At 44.2% G+C, this 21,653-nt stretch overlaps 1 protein-coding gene across 50 annotated transcripts in view; it reads left to right on the top strand.

Moving 5' to 3' along the window:
* EPB41L3 (erythrocyte membrane protein band 4.1 like 3) overlaps window positions 1–21,653 on the top strand; it is a 263,630-nt gene that overhangs the window by 129,118 nt on the left and 112,859 nt on the right. The window lies entirely within an intron of this gene.

Here is a 21,653-nt window from a genome sequence, read left to right as displayed (position 1 = left end):
GCTGACCATGGTGAAGTTCAAGGAGTACGTTCACATGCATCTGAGAGAGTCACTAAAATATTTTGTTTACATGTGCTCTGGCTTAAGACTTTGTATGCCCGTGAAGCCTTTGAAGATTAACGTGGAAAATGGTTGTTGAGAGCCAAAACATCCCGTTTGCATAGGAGTAGTACAGTTATTCCTCCTTATCTGGGATTTTGCTCTCTGAGGTTTCAATTAACTGCAGTCCAAAAAATTAAATGGAGCATTCCAGAAATAAGCAACTCACAGGTTTGAAGTTGTGTCCTGTTCTGAAGACTGTGATGGAATCCTGTGCCATCCCACTCTGTCTGGCCCGGACATGAATCAGCCCCTTGCCCAGTGTATCCATGGGGTATAGACCACTTGCCTGTTACTCACCTGGTAACCACTTGGCTATCAGACCAATTGTCAACAGTATCACAGCACTGGTGCTCAGGTAACCTTATTTAATAGTAATGCCAAAGTGTAAGAGTAGTGACTACCAGCATTCAGATATATCAAAGGGAGCCATAAACCCTTTCTTTAAGAGAAAAGGCTGAAGTTCTGCACTTACGAAAGAAAAAACAATCATCGATGAGGTTGCTGAGATCTGCAGAGAGAAGCAGTCTTTTGTCTGGGAAATTGTGAAGAAGGAAAAATAAACCTGTGTTAATGTTGCTGTTGCATTTCAAACCACAACAGTTACAGCCACAGTGGGGGGGCAGTGCTTGGTTAAGATAGAAAAGGCATTAAATGATAGGGTTTGATACTAGCCATGGTTTTGGACATCCAGTGGGGGTGTTGCAATGTATCCCCCACAAATAGGGGGAGCTGTTGACTATTTCTGTGGAAAATGGAGTTCTAGGGCTTTGACAGTCATTTTTCAAGTAATGTTTTGGGATATTATTAACTTGCCAATTGAAGGCTTCCTTTATTCTGGTTTTAACTATTCCAATCAGCATATTTTGTGTGTAATTATCAATTGTTAGTTATCTGGGGTAAAGTGTATGTTTTGACTGTTGAGTTAAAAACAATCCAGTTTGTCTCATTAATTGTTTGGCTCACTCAGGCTAATCTTAATATGAGTTTATGTTCTCTGAATTGATAACCACTGATGTCTAGGACGATAGTCTAGCTGCTGCCATGGGAATGGAGATGCTGGAAGCTTGCTGTGTTGGATGGTTTGGGTTTAAAGGGACATGAGAGGTTTAGGAAACACGTTCCATCAAAGGTGGTTCTAGAGCTTTCATGGTACCAGGAGGAATAAATTTGGGAACAACTGGTAATATCAGGAACCAGCATGGGTATACTGCTTTCTCCTTATCCATCTGGTTTCTGGCTGGAGAAATTTTCTCACTGAACAGAATGTAAAGAAAACAAGCATTCCCTAGAATATCTCTATTCCTGTAATAGAGATAAATAGTGAGCATCCTCATTTGTGTGAGATCACTTGTACTCTCATCCATTTCTTAAAAAAGAAAAAAAAGACCTTTCTTGGGGTGGGCATCTGGTCCAACAGTTGAGACGCCTATGTGCCAAATCAAGAGTACGTGCGTATGAGTCCTGACCCCAGCCGACTCAGGGAGGCAGCAGTGATGGCTCAAGTAGTTGGGTCTCTGCCACCCTTGTGGAAGACCTGGGTTGAATCCACAGGCCCTGGCTTCAGTCTGGTGCAGGCCTAGGTTTTGTAGGCGTTTGGGAATCAACCAGCATATGGGAGTTCTGTCTGCCCTGCTCTATTTTGCTGCCTCTTAGATAATAATGATGATAATGGTAATAATAAAAGTGTCCTCTCTCTTGTCTAACTGGCGTTTCAGAAACCAACAAAATTGATGAGCTCTTGGTCTTAGTTGTCATCTTGTCCTTTTGAGTTTACGAACTCGGTAGCTCAGTATGTTCCCAGTGATGGCCTGGCGTCAGCTGCCCAAGATGGGCAGGAATGAAGCAGGGATTTCTGGAATTTCTGCCTCTGGACCTGGCTCCCAGTGTGGTGCTTGGACTCTGCACGCTGTGTCAGTGGTCGGCTCTTGGGGTATCTGACTTTCTGTGGGCACCGGGCTCTGGTTCATTATAATGGGAGTTTGTATGGTGAAGGAAATGAGGATTTCCTGAGACTGAGGATGATCCCCATGCAGAGTTCCCTCTATAATTGCAGATTTGAGAAAAATCTGTCCTTTGCATTGGTTTCCCAGGAATCCTCAAACTGGAATGAGAGGGGTGGTGGGTGGGTACTTTGTGTTTTGAAAATGTTTCCATTTTCTTAAAAATTGGACTTTTTAAAAAAAAAGATTTATTTCATTTATTTGGAAGACAGTTACAGACAGAGGTAGAGACAGAGAGAGAGAGAGAGAGATCTTCCATCCACTGCTTCACTCCCCAAATTCACAACAGCCAGAGCTGCACTCATCCGGAGCCAGGAGTTTCTTCCAGGTCTCCCACGTGGGTGCAGGGGCCCAGGGACTCAGGCCATCTTCTACTGCCTTCCCAGGCCATTAGCAGGGAGCTGGATCGGAAGTGGAGCAACTGGGACTTGAACCGGTGCCCATATGGGATGCTGGCAATGCAGGCAGCAGCTTTACCCACTAAACCACAGCAGCAGCCCCTCATGCTTCTTCCTCTTTTGCCTTGCATGCTTTCCTTTTTGGCATTGTGAACCTTAAGGATTTTGAAACAGGCTGAGCTTTTAGCCTGTGAGTTCCTTCTTGCTGTGCCATTTCAGTTCACCCTGGTGATGGTGCCTGGGAGAGAGAATTACATCAGAGACCAAGAGCGCTGTCATAACCAGCTCAGTACTGATGTTCTCTGCAGCTTTGAATTAGGGAGTTTTTAGTATGACTCTCCACTTCCCCATTTTTTATGCTTAGTCTCGGTTTCCTTTCCCATGTGGCTGACCCAGAGTTCATTTCAAAGCAGACCTCGTTTGTAGAACAGACTTGTTCATAGCACATGGTTGAAGAATTCCTATTTGCTGTCCAAGTTGAATAACAAAACAGGGTGATTGCAGCCGGACCATCTTGGACAGAATTTGGGAGGGAATGCTGTACACAGCACCACCCAGCAGTGTTCACAGTGGCAGCTGGAAAGTCTAATTATAGACAGGGAGCCCCTTAGGAACTGCAGAAAGTGTTAGCAAAAGGCCTAGAGTCAGCGACAGCTGTTTGCCTTGGCCACCAGGGAGCCAAAGTGCTTGGAAAATAAAAATAAAGTGTCCAGTCCAGCATATGTAGCTTCAGATACCACCCTGGTTAATAATAATAGATGGATGGTCAATTACTAAAACAGTGTTGACTCAAATGCTCAGTGAGGACGAGAACACATGTGTTTCTTTTATAGTTCAGAATTGTGTGTTTAAAACATTCAGCTACTCAGTACATGTTGATTGAAAGAGAGCATAGAAAGTAAACCTTATATACATGTAATTTGGGATGTCAAATTATTACAGATGCAGCTGCACCATGTGTGCACTAATGGATTCGGGGACCAGGGAAACCCCTCTCCTTCTCAGTAACATATGGAGTGAGAAATATTCCGTCTGTGTTTTTTTTTAAACAACCCTCAAGCACCAAAGTAATAGAAGAAAGTGATAATGATGCTTCTGCAGGAGAATGTATTTCTGAAACTTGGCAACATTTCATAGAAGTCATTTGAAAGTAGATATTGTTTCTTTGTACCTTTCATTACCAGTCTGACATTTGTTGATCAGAGTAAAATGGGTACATTCTTATTACCTGATTATATAAGGCCAGGTTTGTGGACTTGTCTTTTAAAGACAGACAACTACTCTGGAAATAAATGATTTGCAGAGGGACTACAATGCTTCAGTGTAAATGGAAGGACGCGTTATTTCAAGAGCTGTCCTGTCGTGTAACCTGTATTTTTGCCATTTATGTAATGTCATGCTTATTTTGATTAGGGTTTCAAATGCCTCTTATAAAAAGTGCAAAAACCATTTTATGCCATTGGTGATAGGCATTAAATACAAAATGTGTATCAATTTAATGTTTCCTGTTGCTTTATCCTGAAAAGGGAGAATGAGTCTTGCCATCATCGAGGGCAAGGAGAGCCCTAGATTAGCAGCTGTCCTGGCCTCTGGTTCCATTAAGCAGGGCAGGAAGGAGGAAAAAGTGTTTAATAACAATCACCGCCGAGGGCTGGATGTCAGCCCTGTCATGGGTAAAAGGTGCAATTTCATACATAAGACATCCTGGGGGAAATGCTCATTTTCTTCTACCTTTGTAACCATATGCTTTGCCCCTGTATTAAATGACCAGAATCGTGACTACTTTTTAATTAATGTGAATTTCAAAATTTTAAAATACCAACTTTAGCCTGGCTATATCGTATTTTATCATCACATTTCTGTTAGGTCATTAACCCTATCTTGATTTTCTGCTGTTCTTGAGCCCTCCTGACTGGAAGATCCCGTATCCTGTCTATATTGGGTTTACCATATGAAATATAAAAAATAATGGCTAATGTCTGACGACTAAGTATGAATTATTTTATGAAATCCTTATTAGTTAATGAGAAAGAGATGATTGAGAGATAGACCCATTTTGCTGGTGTGATTAACGTGCTCATTTACAAAATGAAGGCTCAGAGAAGTTAAGAGACTGACCCAAAGTGACACACCTAAGTAATTGTGTGACCGGAGGAGCCCCTGTCTGACGGTGGGGTCTCCACTCTTGTCCTCTCTGCAGTCCGCTCTCTGTGCTGTCCTGTGACTCCGTAGCAGCAGAGATCCATGGAGTGAGCAATCCTGAGAGGGTCGCAGAGGAGACGCTCCATCCACATTTAGATGAGAGGAAGAGCCTTTTCATTTTCTGGGCCATTTTCTCTTGCATTTTCCTCCCCTGCCCTCTCCCTTTTTCTAAGTGATCCGAACCCGGCACACACAGAATTGGCCGTGTCTTCTCTGTCCAGCTGCCTGAGTGCAGTCAGCCAGGCAGAGCGCGCACTGCCGCCTGAACTTAGACGGAACCAGGGGGAAGGAAGCCCCATGGGAGCACTCAGCGCTTAGTAAGGCAACTCACACAGGGGATTCCAGACCCAGGCGGCAGGAGGTCTGGGCACAGCTACTCCCCCCAGCGCAGGAGGCAAGGTTTATACTTGTGCAGGCCCTCAGGGAGCTGGGGGCTGGCAGTGTCTTACAGAATTCCTTTCCTGTTCTTCAGCAAGAGGGAGCACCTAAGCTGGGCTGTTGGTTGCACTTTATGAGAAAGGCTGTGACAGCATTGACACTTGGTGGTTGGACAGTGGCCCCCGTGAGGCTGACAGGGGATCACTTCCTTCTCTCACAATGACGCTCCAGATGACCACACTGTGGTTTCCCACCCAGTCATTTCCAACAGGCCGGTTACGCTGCTGTAGCGACCCCTGTTCTCTGAGGCTTTGAAAGATCAATGTTTGCCTTCTTGCTGGGCTCTAAATGCTTTGGGGTTTGGAAAGGGGTCTTTCTTCAGAACAGCGACTGAAGACAGGACCCGTGCGGATGAGGACATGGAATCCTACTGCATGCCTGAAAAGAACAAAGCCAGAAATAACTTGAGAGAGCGCGTCCTTAACTGGTCCAGCCGCGTTCCCTCACCTAGGGGATTGGTCTCATCATGCAGTGGATGCCCGTGCTCTCAGTGCTGTTGCCCTAACCCTGCCATATTCTCTAGAATCTCTTCACTCACGTCTCTTTAGTGATGACTCAGCAGTGTTACGCAGGCGAGGCCTAGCTTTGGAAGTAGGGAACTAGAAGACGTAGCTTACATTCTTCACTTGGATGGTGGCTGTGATGGTGAGTGGGGGTGGCTCATGGTGGAAGCTGGAACTGATGATGGATGTGATACAGCACCCACGGCTCCTGCTCCTTTCTCCCTGCTTCCCACCGGGCTGCTGCATTGCCACCGTGTGTGATTCTTCACTTGCTCGTTTGCTTTCTCCTAGGTTATTGTAACACCTTCCTGTGGTCTTTCTTCTCTTCATTTTGACCCCAAGTCTGCTCTGTCACCCATTCTCTCCTCTCCAGGCAGAATGATGTGTCTAAAACACCAGGCTGGCCCTGTTATTCTGACACCTCAAACCTTTAACCGCTTTCCATTGCTCCGACACACAGATGAGTCCTCTGTGACTGGATTCCTGACCACCTCCTCGCCTCCTTTCTATCTTAATCATCCTCAGCCTCCTAGCCAAACAGAGCAGCTCTTTTTTCACTTTGCTGCCTTCTCTGTCTCGGATTTCACTGCCTCTTGAGAGGAATTCCTGATCCCCCACTCAAGGCTGAGTGCCTCTTACTAGACTTCTCCATCTCGTTGCAACTTTCAGCTCTGTTTTAAAACTCTTTGCTTTCTCTACACCTTGAGGTCTTTGAGGGTAACTATTTATGTTCAGGTCTTTGCTTGCTCATCAAGATATTCACAGCATTAGCATACTGTGCTGTTAGTTGAAGGAACAACCAACTGGGCAATAGAATCCATTCTGATTGCCTTTTGAATCTTCTTTCATATCTGTACTTATTTTCTTACTGCTGAATTTGACCAGAAAGAACATTTTAACTTTATGTAGCCTTATTGAAAGTCGTTCTCGGGGGCACAGCGGGTTAAAGCCCTGGCCTGAAGCGCTGGTATCCTATATACATGCCGGTTCTAGTCCTGGCTCTTCCTCTTCCGATCTATCTCTCTGCTATGGCCTGGGAAAGCAGTGGAAGATGGCCCAAGTCCTTGGGCCTCTGCACCCTCATTTGAGACCAGGAAGAAGCTCCTGGCTTGGGATCAGCACATCTCCAGCCATTGTGGCCATCTGCAGAGTGAACCAGCAGATGGAAGACCTCTCTCTCTGTCTCTGCCTCTCTCTGTAACTGTCTTTAAAATAAATAAAAATAAATCTTTAAAAAAAAAAAGAAAGTTCTCAAATAGCTCTTCTCAAATATTACTTTATTCAGAAAGTCATGGAAACTACTTAAATAGATTAATCTTCAGGCATTGTAATCTCTAACAAGGTGCTTCTCTTTTATTTTTTATGCCTTATCCCTGGCACACACTTTTAAAAATATTATTTATTTGGCTGGCATTGAAGCACAATGGCTTAGGTTGCTGCCTGCAGTGCCAGCATCCCCTGGGGGTGTTGGTTCAAGACTTGGTTGCTCCACTTCCTATCCAGCTTCCTGCTAATGTGCCTGGGAAGGCAGCAGAAGATGGCCCAAGTGTTTGGGCCCCTGCCACCAACATGGAAGACCCAATGGATTTCCAGGGTCCTGGTTTAGCCTGGCCCAGCTGTGGCCATTGTGGCCATTTAGGGACTAAATCAGCAGATGGAAGATAATCTCTCTCTCCCCCCACCCCAACTCTGTCTTTCAAATAAATAAATCTTTATTTGAGAGACAGATATACCTAGAGAGTCTTTACATTTGTTGGTTCGCTCCCCAAATGCCCATAACCACCAGGGCTGGGCAAGGCCAAAGCCAGGAGCCAGGAATTAAATCAAGGTCTCCATGTGGGTGACAGGGACCCAACTACTTGAGTCATCACTCATTGCCTCCCAGGATGCACATTTATTAACAGAAAACTGGAATCAGGAGCAGAGCGAGACTTGAAACAGGGATGTGGGCCTCCCAAGCAGCGTCTTAACCACCGTGCCAGTTGCCCACCCTGGCCTGGCATATATTCGTCCATGCCAAGGATGTTCTATATGTGTCTGGAGGGTTCAAGTGTCAAGGGGCCTTAAAAATACCCTAGGGTACACTTTTGAAAATTATTATTAAAGTACTGTTTTATATGGTAAATGTAGAAAGCAAGAGAGACCCTGAAAAACTGCCATTCAAAATTGTGAAATGTAGATTCAGTATTTGGTTAAATTCATATTGGTTTTGTTAGTGTCACTGTGAATAAACGAATCTGAGCTAAAGCCAAGCTCCCGTTCTTCAAAGAAGGAAGAACCCAAGTTTTCATCCTTAGCAGATAAGGATGGTCTCCGTATAGCAAACCCAGGGCTGTTGATAGTGTGGAAATCAGCACCTTCAACTGTCTTGAAGGAAATATTGGAGAGAGAGGTCAGATCAATGCACTTGAATTTTATATACTTTCTGACTTTTCTGCTCTTCCCTGTGGAGGAAGTTCTAATGCTTGCCTCAGGCCCACCAGAAAGTCCTTGCAGGCAGGAAGACGTGGGAGGTCCATGGATGGGACTCCATTTCCTGCCTCTGATTAACCAGGAAGCAAGGTATGTGGTCGAACTCCCTTGTTTCCTTGCTGAGCTTTCCCTGTGTGACAGGTATCCCTGTGTGACAGGTATTCCAAGGCTTCTGGAATGTTACAGAGCCAAATTATTTCCCGCTGAAATAAAGCACACAGCACACAAGTATGGCTACTGCAGAAACCGCTCCAACTTTAAAACAAAACAGATTGATCCCTACTGTGAATTTTAATTCTGTACTCATTCCTCCACTAAATGAGTAGAGAAATGGAGCCAGCATGTAAGGTTAAACAATATTGATAGGAATTTGGTAATTTTTATTAGGTGAATTTGAGAGTGATGGGTTATGCTTCAAAACAACTTTTAGATTAATTTATTTGGTGTCCATTTACTGAAAAAGTAGGAAATTGTGGGAGGTACTGGAATAGAAAGCGGTCAATGGCTTGCTCCCTGCCGGGGTAGAGTCTGTGATCAGGCTGGTGTCAGGGTGACAGCTGGCCCCTGCAGCCGGAATTTGAGGAATGCAAGCATTTCTCCCTAGCACAGATGAGGGCTCCCCAGCTACCTGGGAATTGGGCTGGTTTTGTGTAAGGTATGATGTTTCACCTGGGTTCTTAAGGAAGGAAGCTGAAGCTTCTGGGGCCCCTCCTCAGGCTCCCCTCCTGTTACCAAGCGAACCCTGTGAAATCAGGTCCAGCTGGGACTGCATGCTAGTGCCTGTTAGTAGACCAGAAATCCAGCAAGTGTGCCCTAGGTCCCCATACTAGTTCTGTAGCAAAGTTAGTACCTTTGAAGTCGTAACATCAGTGTCTTTCCTGAAATGAAAAAAAGTTCTTTCTTGGAGGTACAAGCCCTCAAGGGTTATTTTAAAACCAGGTTTGCAAAACCAGCTTTTCCTTATTTCTGTGTTAAATACTACATCTATCCTAAGGTATGAGTGTGTATGTTCTGGGAGCACAGGACCCTCCTGGCATGGGTCTAGGCTGGTGGTTAGTTGTAAGTCACTTGTTTGCATGTAGTTAGCTACTTCAGCGATTGCTGTGTATAACACATTATTTGGGGTAAAAATCAGAAGTGGGGTTGCCATTGTGGCATGGCAGGAAAAGCTGCCATCTGTGACACTGGCATCCCATTTGGGCTCTGGTTCGTGTCCTGGCCACTCCACTTCCTATCCAGCTTCCTGATAATGGCCTGGGAAAAGCAGCAGAAGATGGCCCAAGTATTTGGATACCTGCCACCCATGTGGGAGACCCAAATGAAGCTCCTGGCTTTGACTTGGACCAGTGCCAGCCATTGTGATCATCTGGGGGAATGAACCAGCAATGGAAGATCTCTGTCTCTCACCCTCTCTGTGTACAAACTTTCAATATAAATAACTTTCAAATAAATAAAATAAATCTTTAAAAAAAATCAAAAGTACGGAACATTGGAAACAAGAGGTCACAGCCCCATGTCCTCAGGCCCCAGCATGGGTGATATAAAGGTACCATCTCAGTATCCACAAGGGTTGGGTTCTGGGACCCCACTCGGATGCCAGAATCTGAGGACGTTCAAGTCACTTACTCAGAATGGTGTATTGTTTGGGTATAACCTACATACCTCCTCTCATACACTTTCATCTCTGGATTGCTCATAATACAGTGTAAATACTTGCCATACTCTTTTTTTTTTGGACAGACAGAGTTTGACAGTGAGAGAGAGAGCAAGAGAGAGAAAGGTCTTCCTTTTTACCGTTGGTTCACCCCCCAAGTGGCCGCTATGGCTGGTGCGTTGTGGCCTGCATACTGTGCCAATCTGGAGCCAGGTGCTTCCTCCTGGTCTCCCATGTAGGTATAGGGCCCAAGCACCTGGGCCATCCTCCATTGCACTCCCAGGGCACAGCAGAAAGCTGGACTGGAAGAGGAGCAACCGGGACAGAATCCGGTGCCCTGACCGGGACTAGAACCCAGGGTGCCGGCACCGCAGGCGGAGGATTAGCCTAGTGAGCCACGGCGCCGGCCACTTGCCATACTCTTGTTTAGGACATGTGACAAGGCATAAAACATCAGTTCAAGTTCAGTACAGACACAGTTGTTCCCCCAGTAGTTTTGATCCATGGTTGGTTGAATCCCTGAAGGTGAAACCTGCAGATCTGGTTGGCTGACTGCATATTGAGTCAGATTAAGAAAATCAATGGCTATAAAATGGCTATGGATGATGGGTGAGAATAAAATAATTACCTTCCATACAAAAACAAAATATAATAATAGCAGAATTCTTATGAGTAGAGATGTACTTGAAGCACTTTGGAAGATTTCCTCTGATCCCTAGGCTGGAGTGGAGGCTTAGTGGGAGCCGCATCTTTGTTTGAGTAGGTACACTCGAAGCCAGCACACTTACCCTTGTGATTGCCTTTGATTCCTTTTAGATTAGTGTGATTCTAAAGTACCAAACCGTGAAATAGGAAGATTAATGTCTGCACTCCCGTTTAAATTTCCAACTGGTCCTTTCTTCCTCTCACATTTAACTCTAGTCTTTCAGAGCCCGCTGTCCATTGGCACCACTGAAGACCCCATCGGTGTCCACTGGTCCCCATTCCTGATGAAGACTCACCTTGCTGTGGAGACAGGGGCTGTTTGGGCCAGGAGAGGACCTGTGCCCTTCTTTGCCACCAGGGCTGGTGGTCTCTTTAAATGTTTTTTGGTTTATTTTCTAAGAATTCCTGAAAGGAACTCCATCCTCTTAAATCATTCTCCTAGGCAAATGCAAGACCAGCTTGACTGTTGATGAAGAATTTCTTAGCATTACAAAAACTCTCATTGCCTCCCAGGGTGTTTTCCTAACTGGACGCTGAGGCTGACCTCTTCTAGGCCTATCTTGTAACCCCTTCTGGGGAGACTGCTGAGTACTCCCAAGCAGATGACATTAGCCAGAAATCTCAGGACCATCTCTGTTCTCACCATTAAGCTCAGCGTGCTGGCTTTTCTAGGTGTATTTGTATGATGTTTGCTTAAATAGGCTGGGTGTTGCTCATAGACTGATGTAATGGATGCATCAAATAGCTGTGATTCTTACTAGATGCTGATATATACAAGCATAAGAAGCAGATACACAGTGATCAGGGTTGAGGGAATCTGGTTAGAAAATAGAAACAAGGACAGATATTTTGCCAACAGTTTTGAATAAACAAGATATTTCAGTGGGCAGGCTATCTGGCTATCTTCTATTGGGTTGGATGATGTTAATAGAAAAATTATACTGTGCTGACTTTGTCCCATTTTTCCCTATCATGAGGGAGAAAATATAGCTTCAAAATTTGAGCAGGTTTTTGTTTTATCATGGCTTTTGGTACTACATTAAGGCTAAATATTTATACTATTCAGAAAAGGAGAGGTTCTCATAATTCTTTTTTTTTTTTTTTTTTTTTTTTTGACAGGCAGAGTGGACAGTGAGAGGGAGAGACAGAGAGAAAGGTCTTCCTTTGCCGTTGGTTCACCCTCCAATGGCCGCCGCGGCCAGTGTGCTGTAGCCGGCGCACCGCGCTGATCCGATGGCAGGAGCCAGGAGCCAGGTGCTTTTCCTGGTCTCCCATGGGGTGCGGGGCCCAAGCACCTGGGCCATCCTCCACTGCACTCCCTGGCCACAGCAGAGGGCTGGCCTGGAAGAGGGGCAACCGGGACAGAATCCGGTGCCCCGACCGGGACTAGAACCCGGTGTGCCGGCGCCGCTAGGCGGAGGATTAGCCTAGTGAGCCGCGGCGCCGGCCTGAGGTTCTCATAATTCTATCTTTCTGTGGCTCCGTAGTGTCCACCAGAAAATCTATTTTCATTGTCTTCCTAGCATCATTGTCCTGTGTAACCTTTCTCTGAACTCTTTTCTATCTCCCTCCTGAGAAAGTCCTGGGGTAAGGTCGTTATCTCCCAAGCTCAGGTTTTTAGCAGAGTTCATGTAAGCACAGCACTGGAAATGACAAGTGATAGATGCTGCAGTTATTTTTCTGACAGAGTGGCAGGGAGAGAGTTCAACCTGATTCTTAATTTGGTTTATTAATTATGATGAAGTTAGCACCAGTGATCCGTAAGGATTCCCAAGCTTTAAAGGAGGAGATAACATTTCATCAGTTTTAAAGAGCTTGGCCCAACTCATCATTTGATTTTAACAAGATGTTCATTTTTTTTTCTCACTAATACTGGAATATGTCCTAGCCAGGAGATAATAACAAGAAGGATTGCTCTTACTGGTTTAAAAATAATGATCGTCTATTTATTGAATGTCTCCTGTATGTGCTGAGCCAGACTTGTGTTAAATGCTATTCTTTATGCATTAACTTATCCTCAATGATTGCATTTTTTCTATATTTTACAATTGATATAAATACATTTTTAGAGAGACTAAGTCACTTAAATTTACACAGGTGGCAAGAGACAGACTTAAAACTTGTAATCTGTTAGGTGTCATCACTTTGTAGGGGATTATGACTGCTTCCAATGGCAGAAGTGGATAATGACACTTAATCATGTTTCTCATATCTTAATATTGTTCTCTTAGCTTTTCTTATTCATCCTCCTCGAAAAGGATAAGGCTCAGACAGAACTGTCTAATGCTAAATGTAAGCTGGGTAGGATATTAGAAAAAAGTTCATGGAAAATGAAAGTAAAAAAGTTAATTTTGGTGCAACAATTTTTGAAAAAAAAAAAATGAAAATACCTTGATGATCCAGAAAGCTCTTTAAAGAATAACTAATTATCCTAAATCCTGACGCTGATGTCCATCATATCATCTTCCTGATGAATAATGCTTTGCCAAAGGCAGATCCCTGCTTATCTTAGGACAAAGAGAACACAGAGGAAAATGCAGAGTAATTAAATGGTACTTAAACATGGTGTCATATCCAAGAGGCACAATATGAAGGTGCTTCTAAAAGTTCATGGGAAATGGAATTAAAAGATACATTTGTTTTGGTGATAAAATTTTTTAAATTCATGCATATGAGATGACTTCAAAAAGTTTATGAAAAAATGCATGTGATGCAATAAATTAGTAGAGTGCTCTTCTTTAGATATATGGTGCAGTGTGTTCTGCATGAGATGGGGAAATATCTTAGTGTAAGGCTGCTTTTCATACCAGCTGCATCCAGGGTGTGCTGTGGGTTGAAGTTTTTCAGTCCCTTCACCCACACTGTCCTGTAGATTCCACTCATTTGGGGACCTGCTTATAGTTGGTCTTTGGGAGGCTGAGTCACGGCAGTTCTTGTACAGCCCAGAATCCAGAGACCTTCACACTGTCTCTCAGTCCTGCTCAGAAAAGTCCTAAAGAAGGGCGTGTCTGACCGCAGTATGTCTGGAGGCTTGGGGTGTCATCTCGTTCCAAGGTTAAGGTGCCAGAAATAATGGTTTCTGGGCAAGGACCTGCAAGCACATGCCCTTCACCCTTTGTGAACCCAGACTTCCGTATGCAGGCGTGTATTCCACCTCCTGTTCTTCTAAAGAATAGTCTACATTGGGGAATTAATTTCTCAAGAATATTCTGAGAAATTAATCAGAAAAATGATAATACTAGCTGAAATTTTTCTTGAAGATCTGCTACATGCCAGATAATTTATATACACTGTCTCTGATTCTTACTGTAACCTTCCAAAAATAGGTGTCAAATCATTTAAAGAATCTGATTTTTTTGAGATCATACTACTTAAGTGTACACAATTATTAGGTGGTAGAGTTGGAATTCCAGACCTTGTCTGTCATCAATGCCCAGGTTTTTTTTTTATTAGCTTACACTGTCTTTATGAAAAGTGATTCTGAGGGGGCCAGCACTGTGGCATAGTGTCTAAAGCTGCCACCTGGCAGTGCCAGCATCTCATATGGGTGCCAGGTTCAAGTCCCAGCTGCTCCACTTCCCATCCAATTCCCTGCTAGTGTGTCTGGTAAAGTATCGGAAGATGGCCCAGGTGCTTGGGCCCCTGCACCCATGTGGCCAGGCTCCTGGCTTCAAATCAGTCTAGCTCCAACTAGGCCATTTGGAGAGTGGACCAGTGGATGGGAGACCTCTCTCTCTCTCTCTTTCTCTGCCTCTGCCTCTCTCTAACTCTGCCTCTCAAATAAACAAATAAATCTTTTAAAAAAATTGACTCTGAGAATTTTGATAAATATGTCAGTATTACTGCCTTTTCCCTAAAATTGCCCCTAATAGCAAGCACATTTTAAAATAACCTTTATGAGATTTAGTAGGTAGGTGTCGTAATTTGGCAAATATAATCTAATGAATGTCTCGTAAGTGCTTCATATTGTTCAAGGGCCTGAAAACCTGAAAGCTGAGATCATACATTCAGCAGATATTCACTGAGCACTTGCTATTACTCTCTAATTCTAGCCAATGAGGACAAAACAGTGACTGTCAGATAAAAATCTCTGACCTCCTGGAGTTTGGAGTCTCCAGTTGGAGGAGACAGATAAAAACCAAATAAATAACTGCAGTATTTAGAAGATTGGATTAGTGATAAGCCAGTGTAGAAAACAGCAGGGAAGAAGGTGAGGGAGTGGAGAGACAGGGAAGGCCTCCTGAGATGCTCCGTCTGGGCAGGGGTGTCAATGAAGAGGAGGAGCTGGGGAGAAGCCCATCCCAGGCTGGAAGTGCAAGTGTAAGGTGAGGGAGGTGCCTGAAGTTGGCCACAGTGAATAAGCCAGGCAGAAGTAGCAGACAGGCGTGCATCAGCATAATATTATTTAAGGTTCATATATGAGCATTCTGGAGTTTACTGTACCTGCAATGGGAGTCATTAGAGGATTTTGAGCAGAGAAATTAGGATGGTTAATCTATACCCTAAAAAATCAACCTGGCTGTTATGTTACAGAAAATACACCACAGAGAGTGTAGGAGCAAAGTTAGGGGAACCAGCTGGGAATGTACTGGAGTAACTGGGAAAGTGGTGATGATGGGCTTGGTGGGGAGGCAGTGATGGAAGTGAAGGCATGGCAGAGTGCCGGAGGGGAGCATGTGGTTATAGTGGAGGTGAAGTGGTGGACGTGAAGGCGTGGTGGGTAGCAGAGAAGGTGAAGTAGGTAGTAGTGGATGTGGGTGAGAAGATCATGCTCTGGATATATGCATTTTTAAGGTAGAGCCATAGGATTTGCAGGAGGACCAATATGGGAGTATGAAGAAAAGTTGTTTTTTGTTTATTTTTATCTTGTATGTTGTTTGGCTTAAGATCCTGGAAGAGGGGCCAGTGTGGAGTAATGGTTAAGCCACTGCCTACAGCACCGGCATCCCATGTGGGCTCTGTTTTGAGTCTTGGCTGCTCCACTTCTTTTTTTTTTTTTTCCTGACAGGCAGAGTTAGGCAGTAAGAGAGAGACAGAGATAAAGGTCTTCCTTCCGTTGGTTCACCCCCCAAATGGCTGCTATGGCCGGCGCGCTGCGCCAATCCGAAGCCAGGAGCCAGGTGCTTCCTCTTGGTCTCCCATGCAGGTGCAGGGCCCAAGCACTTGGGCCACCCTCCACTGCCTTCCCGGGCCACAACAGAGAGCTGGACTGGAAGAGGAGCAATCAGGACAGAATCTAGCGCCCCAACCATGACTAGAACCTGGGGTGCTGACACCACAGGTGGAGGATTAGCCAAGTGAGCTGCAGCGCTGGCCATCGGCTGCTCCACTTCTGATCCAGCTGCCTCCTAATGCACCTAGGAAAGCAGTAGATGATGGCCCAAGTCCCTGAGCCCCTGCCACCCTTGAGGAAGACCTGAAGGAGGCTCCTGGCCCCTGGCTTCAGCCTGGCCCAGCTCCTGCCATTGTGGCCACTTGGGGAGTGAACCAGCAGATAGAAAACCTCACTGTCTTTCCCTGTGTCTCTCTGTAACTCTGCTTTTCAAATAAATAAAATAAATTTTTTAAAAAAACAAATGGAAGGCAGAGAAAGTACAAGAACATGCCATGATACCACTCTACCAACCTCCTAGAACTTCCAGGCAGACACACACACACACACACAACTAGAACACAGGGCACAAGGAGTTGTGCATGAGGGAGATACAAAAAAAAAAAAAAAGGGGGATCCTGGAAGAATGGATTGATTTTTGATTTTTGGAGAAAGACTCCAGGATGAGCTGGTTTTAGGGAGAATTGGGAGTCGCTGGGAATGTGGCTGTCTTTTGGGTTGGACCGAGGAGGAATATGGCATGAGGACCTACTGCAAATATTTTATTACTTAGAAGGAGCATCTCAGTACCAAACCTCGTTGGAATCCACTGTAAACAGATACCATTAGAAGCCAGTGGAATAGCTTTCAACCTGTGCCCCTATTTTGTTTTAGTTTTGCATTCTTTTTATAACCAGTGTTTCTCAGGCTTGTAGAACTGTCGGGTTCCTAGTTCTTACTTTTAATGAGGCAATTATCATGAACTGAATTTGGTGAATGGCACTTGAAATCCATTTGAATTTACTGTCGGCTGCACCCCGGTCCCACTCAGAAAGCCCATCAGGCTGCCAAGGTGAAAATGTCAAGAAGGTGTTGTTGGAAAAGGACTTGACAGGTTTCTTTGACATTCTGGACCAGGTAAATAAGAGATTTGGTCCTGGTGATTTTGTTATGGCTGCTGCCTGCTTTATTAGGTGACCAGGACCCCACTGTTAAGTGCTCGACAAGTTTCGTGGTCTTGACCTGAAAGCGCTGGGCAAGGGCTGGATGGGCGTCAACCAGGAGCTGTCAGGCAGAAAGTGAAGGCAGTCTGGGAGCTGTGATCGGTAGTGTGCAGTGTTCCTCCTCTCTTGTCCCTGTCCTCTCTTCTCAGTGGCAAGCCCCTTCCAGTTTAAGGGAGGTGCTTCTTTGGAAAGAAGATTTTTCCAACTTTAGGGAAGGAATATGTTTTCAACTTTAATATAGATGGATAATAGCCTTCCACACATGATTACTCTATATTCTTTTGGGAAGAAGATTAAACATTACTGAGATGGGAAATTCTATCTGTTGTGAAATACAGCTTGAAATGAGTACTGATATTATTAAAGATTTGAAAATGCCAGAAAATAGTCTGCAAATACCTTCTGAATAAACCTGCAAAATAAATAAAATGGCATGTACCTTATACATCTTTGAAATGCAGAAAGCATTAAGATCGCTGTGCCAGGGATCAAAATATGTGTCAACTAGACCCCATGATCTGTATTAATTTCTATCTCCAAATGCTGTCACTTAATAGCTTTGGGATGGACAGGCTGTTCATTTCTCTGTAGGCCAGTGGTTGGCAGATTTTGCTGTATGTAAGAATCACCTGGGTGCTAATTAAAAGTGTGGATCTACAGTCTCACCACCCTCATTTCATGCTGCATTTTAGAACTTGCCGTAGCTGTAAAAAATTACCTATGTCTAGTGCCTCCCAACCAGAGTCTGTTTGAACTGGTGGGAGTGGGATCCTGATATCTGCATTGCAGAGGCTCCTCTGTGGACTTGTGCTTAGGCCTCATGAATATGCTTTTAGAACTAGTATTTTTAAAACTTACCTGTTTATTTATTTGATAGACAAAGTGAACGAGTACACATGTTTCCATCCACTGGTTCAATCCTCAGATGCTCACAATGGCTGGGACTGGGCCCAGACCAGAGCTGGGAACTCAGTTCAAGTCTCCCACATGGCTGTCAAGAACCCAATTACTTGAGACATCACTGCTGCCTTCCAGGGCCAAATAAGCAGGAAGCTGGAATCAAGCTAAGCCAGGAGTTGAACCCAGGCACTCTGATGTGGGTCACAGGTGTGCTAACTGGCATCTTAACTGCAAGGTCAAACGCCTGCCCCAGAATAGGATTTTTAATACTTCATTCAGGGGCTTCTGATGCACATGGGCTAAGAATCATGTTTTCCAACCTTAAACTTTTTTTTTTTTAAGATTTTATTTAGGCCGGTGCCTCAGCTCACTAGGCTAATCCTCCGCCTGCAGCATCGGCACCTCAGGTTCTAGTCCCAGTTGGAGCGCCGGATTCTGTCCCAGTTGCTCCTCTTCCAGTCCAGCTCTGTGCTGTGGCCCGGGAAGGCAGTGGAGGATGGCCCAAGTGCTTGGGCCCTTGCACCCGCATGGGAGACCAGGAGGCAGCACCTGGCTCCTGGCTTCAGATAGAAGCAGTGCCAGCCGCAGTAGCCACTTGTGGGGTGAACCAACGGAAAAAGGAAGACCTTTCTCTCTGTCTCTCTCTCTCACTGCCTAACTCTGCCTGTCAAAAAAAAAAAAAAAAAAAGATTTTATTCATTCATTTGAGAGGTAGAGTTATAGACAGTGAGAAGGAGATACAGAGAGAAAGGTCTTCCTTCCGTTGGTTCACTCCCTTATAGGCCGCAACAGCCAAAGCTGTGCTGATCCGAAGCTAGGAGCCAGGTGCTTCTTCCGGGTCTCCCATGCGGGTGCAGGGGCCCAAGGACTTGAGCCATCTTCTGCGTTCCCAGGCTACAGCAGAGAGCTAGATTGGAAGAGGAGCAGCTGGGACTAGAACCCGGTGCCCATATGGGATGCCAGCGCCGCAGGTGGAGGATTAACATACTGCGGCATGGAGCCGGCCTCCAACCAACCTTAAACTTTGATGGATTGGTTCCATCCACTGCCTGGTGGTGCCAAGTCATATTTGCATAAGATGAAACACTATTTCATAAGTGTTAAAATTATATTAGAATTAATCTTTTTTTCTATTAAAAATTAATTACAATATCACAGGATAGCCAGTGAGGTGATATACAGGTTAATCCACTGCCTGCCACACTAGTATTCCATAAGAGTGATGCTTGGAGTATCTGCTGCTCCACTTCTGATCCAGCTCCCTACTATGTGCTTGAGAAAGCAGCAGAAGACGACCCAAGTGTTTGTGGTCCATGTCACCCACATGAGAGACCCAGGTGGAGTTCCAGACTCCTGGCTTTGGCCTGACCCAGCTCCGGCCATTGTGGCCATTTGGGGGAATGAACTAATGGATGGAAGACCTCTCTGTCTCTGTAACTCTACCTTTCAAACAATATATAAATACATCTTTTTTTAAAAAAAAGTATTTTAAAGAAATGATTATACCTTTTCTCTTGATTATAAAGCTAACAGTTTTGTAGAAAATCTGTATAAGAGTGTCAGCCATTCAGAAATGATGACTCTTCACAGTGTGCTGATCATTTACGGTTCTGTTTCCATGGTGAGTCTGGTTGTTGGAAATCCCGGGTTTAATCCACAGCCTCTCCTAGGTTAGAATGAGGAGACTTCAAAAAGACAGTGTAAAATGAAATTAAGGATATTTTTATTTTTGTAAAAAATTTTGAAATCCATGCATATTTTTTTCCTTAATACACATTTCCATGAATTTTTGCATGGACTTCAAAATTTTTTTTTGCATCCAAATAAAACTTATCTTTCAATTCTGTTTTCCTTTTTAAGTGCTCTCATGGTTGGTGCTGTCCCCTCCAGTTGTCTGATCTCTGAGTCCTCTCCCTATTCCCGGGGACAGCTTACTCTGTCTTCCTTTGCGTCTTTACCTTTCCTAGTAGGTCAGTAACACACAAGGGAGCCCAGGAAGCCCTCATTCTGCCCCCAAACCGGTGGCTGCTCCCAGGGCAGTGCCTTCCTCTCTTAACATCCCAGCTCTGCTTTGGTCTGCACCGTCCCTTTGTAACTTCTCTTCTCTACCTGACTTCTCCCCCAGGAAATGCTCTTTTCCCTGAGTGTTTGAACAGGAGAACTTAAAATAAGGAATTAATGCAGCTTCCTACTCAACACCACGTAGGAAGTTGTCACTTGGACCAGTGTACTTTGCTTTCATTTTAAGTAGACAAGTTGAAGGATTTAAAACTAAAATTGTTCTGTAAACCATAGTGATTAAGAATATCAACGTATGAGGTGAAGCAGGTTTTGCAGTGTTAAACATTTCTTTAAACCTATACTTAAAGGACCTATAAAAAATGTTAAGGTGAACTGCACTTAAGCCTTTTAGTTTTTTTCAGATTTATTTTTGGCTGTAGAGTTTTACATTAATCCCCATTGAACTAGAAATATGTGGATTTACAAATTGAAAGAGCTATTTATTGGCTTAGTTGTGCACTGGAGAGGAACCGAAACATCACACCTGTAGCTACTGGGTCATTTTTTGTTCATAGTGTGGGAAAATCAGCCCCATAATCAGAGTGCAGGAGGGAAGATGACCACTGAGCCAGGCTTCTAAAGCTTTCATTACAAACTATCTGCAGCACAAGTGCGAGGCCCTTCAGAGTTACGGGTTTGGTGGGGACAGCCCTGGAGTAAGCAGTCTGCGTATTAGCACCTTAGCAGAATTTGCTGAGGCACTGTTTCAGTCAGCTCATTTGTATACCAGTGAGATCTGTTAAGAATATTCTTTATAGTCTTTATCCAGTACTAGCACAGAGATAAAAGCTGTTGTATCACAGTAAAAACAGACTCATTAAATATTTGGCTTCACATTTGTACTGAATGATGAAAGAATTCAACCGTCTGTCAAACCCTCACCAAGTAGAAGGATCCAGAATACCAGAAGAGCCACTTATTTCCTCTCTGGGAATTATACTGAATGCTATTGCGAACATTTAGTTATTTAATTGTGGAGTGTCAAAGACACAAGCTGTAGAACCATGGGGGAAGCCAAAGGGTGGCTTACAGATCACATGTAGCATGTTCTGTTTGGGGAAGAGTTGAGAGTCCATATTCTCCGTTCAATACAAGATACTACAGAACAGCTAAACGGCTCAGGGGTCAGATGGAATTGGAACTGATTTACAGACATGTGATTTAGGGCAGATTTAGATTAAAGAAAGCTGATAAATTCAGTCATCCATTCATTTACATATACAATGACTACCAGGCTGCTAATGGTTATTTTGAGTGATTTTATAAGAATTAAATAGAAATAATAATGGAATTCCTGGGAATTTTCCATGTAGGTGATTTCTTTGCCTTCGTGATAGAAGTAGGTTTCTTCATATTTCTTTATTGATTTGATCAAACATTCCTCATGCTGTGTGAGTCTTCAGAACTTAGTGCTTAGAAAACACCCTTAGAAGGCAAAATACAAACCTTTACAGGCAGTTTGCCTTCCAGAGACCCCGAGAGCTCTCATTTCCCCCTTAGCTGACTTTCTCAGCGCCACCACATGTCCTTTTGGTTGCTAGTTTAGGGGGCCTGCGTGAAGCTTTGCCATTAGGAGCCAACCACTGAGATAAAAGCCTTGAGATGCCTGTGGTTAAGAAAACATCCAGGCCAGCTCCTGCAGGTCTTCTGAATTTACTGGGCCCTGGAGACAAGTGAGACCTGCTGCACTATTGTATTCATGAGATGCACAAACACAGACTTTTCTTTCATTCATATTTGCTCAGGGTCTATTCCTATGGAAAATTCTCCTGTACAGACGGGGAATTAGATACACAGAGTATCTGAGCTTTGGTCCTTTCAAGACAGCCATTTTTGTTGTTTTCTCTGTCCTTAATCCTACGGTACTGATAGCTATAAAAACAAAGCTGAATGATAGATTCTT

Source organism: Oryctolagus cuniculus, chromosome 10, assembly GCF_964237555.1.
Source record: "Oryctolagus cuniculus chromosome 10, mOryCun1.1, whole genome shotgun sequence".
NCBI lineage: Eukaryota > Metazoa > Chordata > Mammalia > Lagomorpha > Leporidae > Oryctolagus > Oryctolagus cuniculus.
The sequence above is the reverse complement of the archived record's forward strand: the minus strand, read 5'-3'. Positions and strand labels throughout refer to the sequence as shown.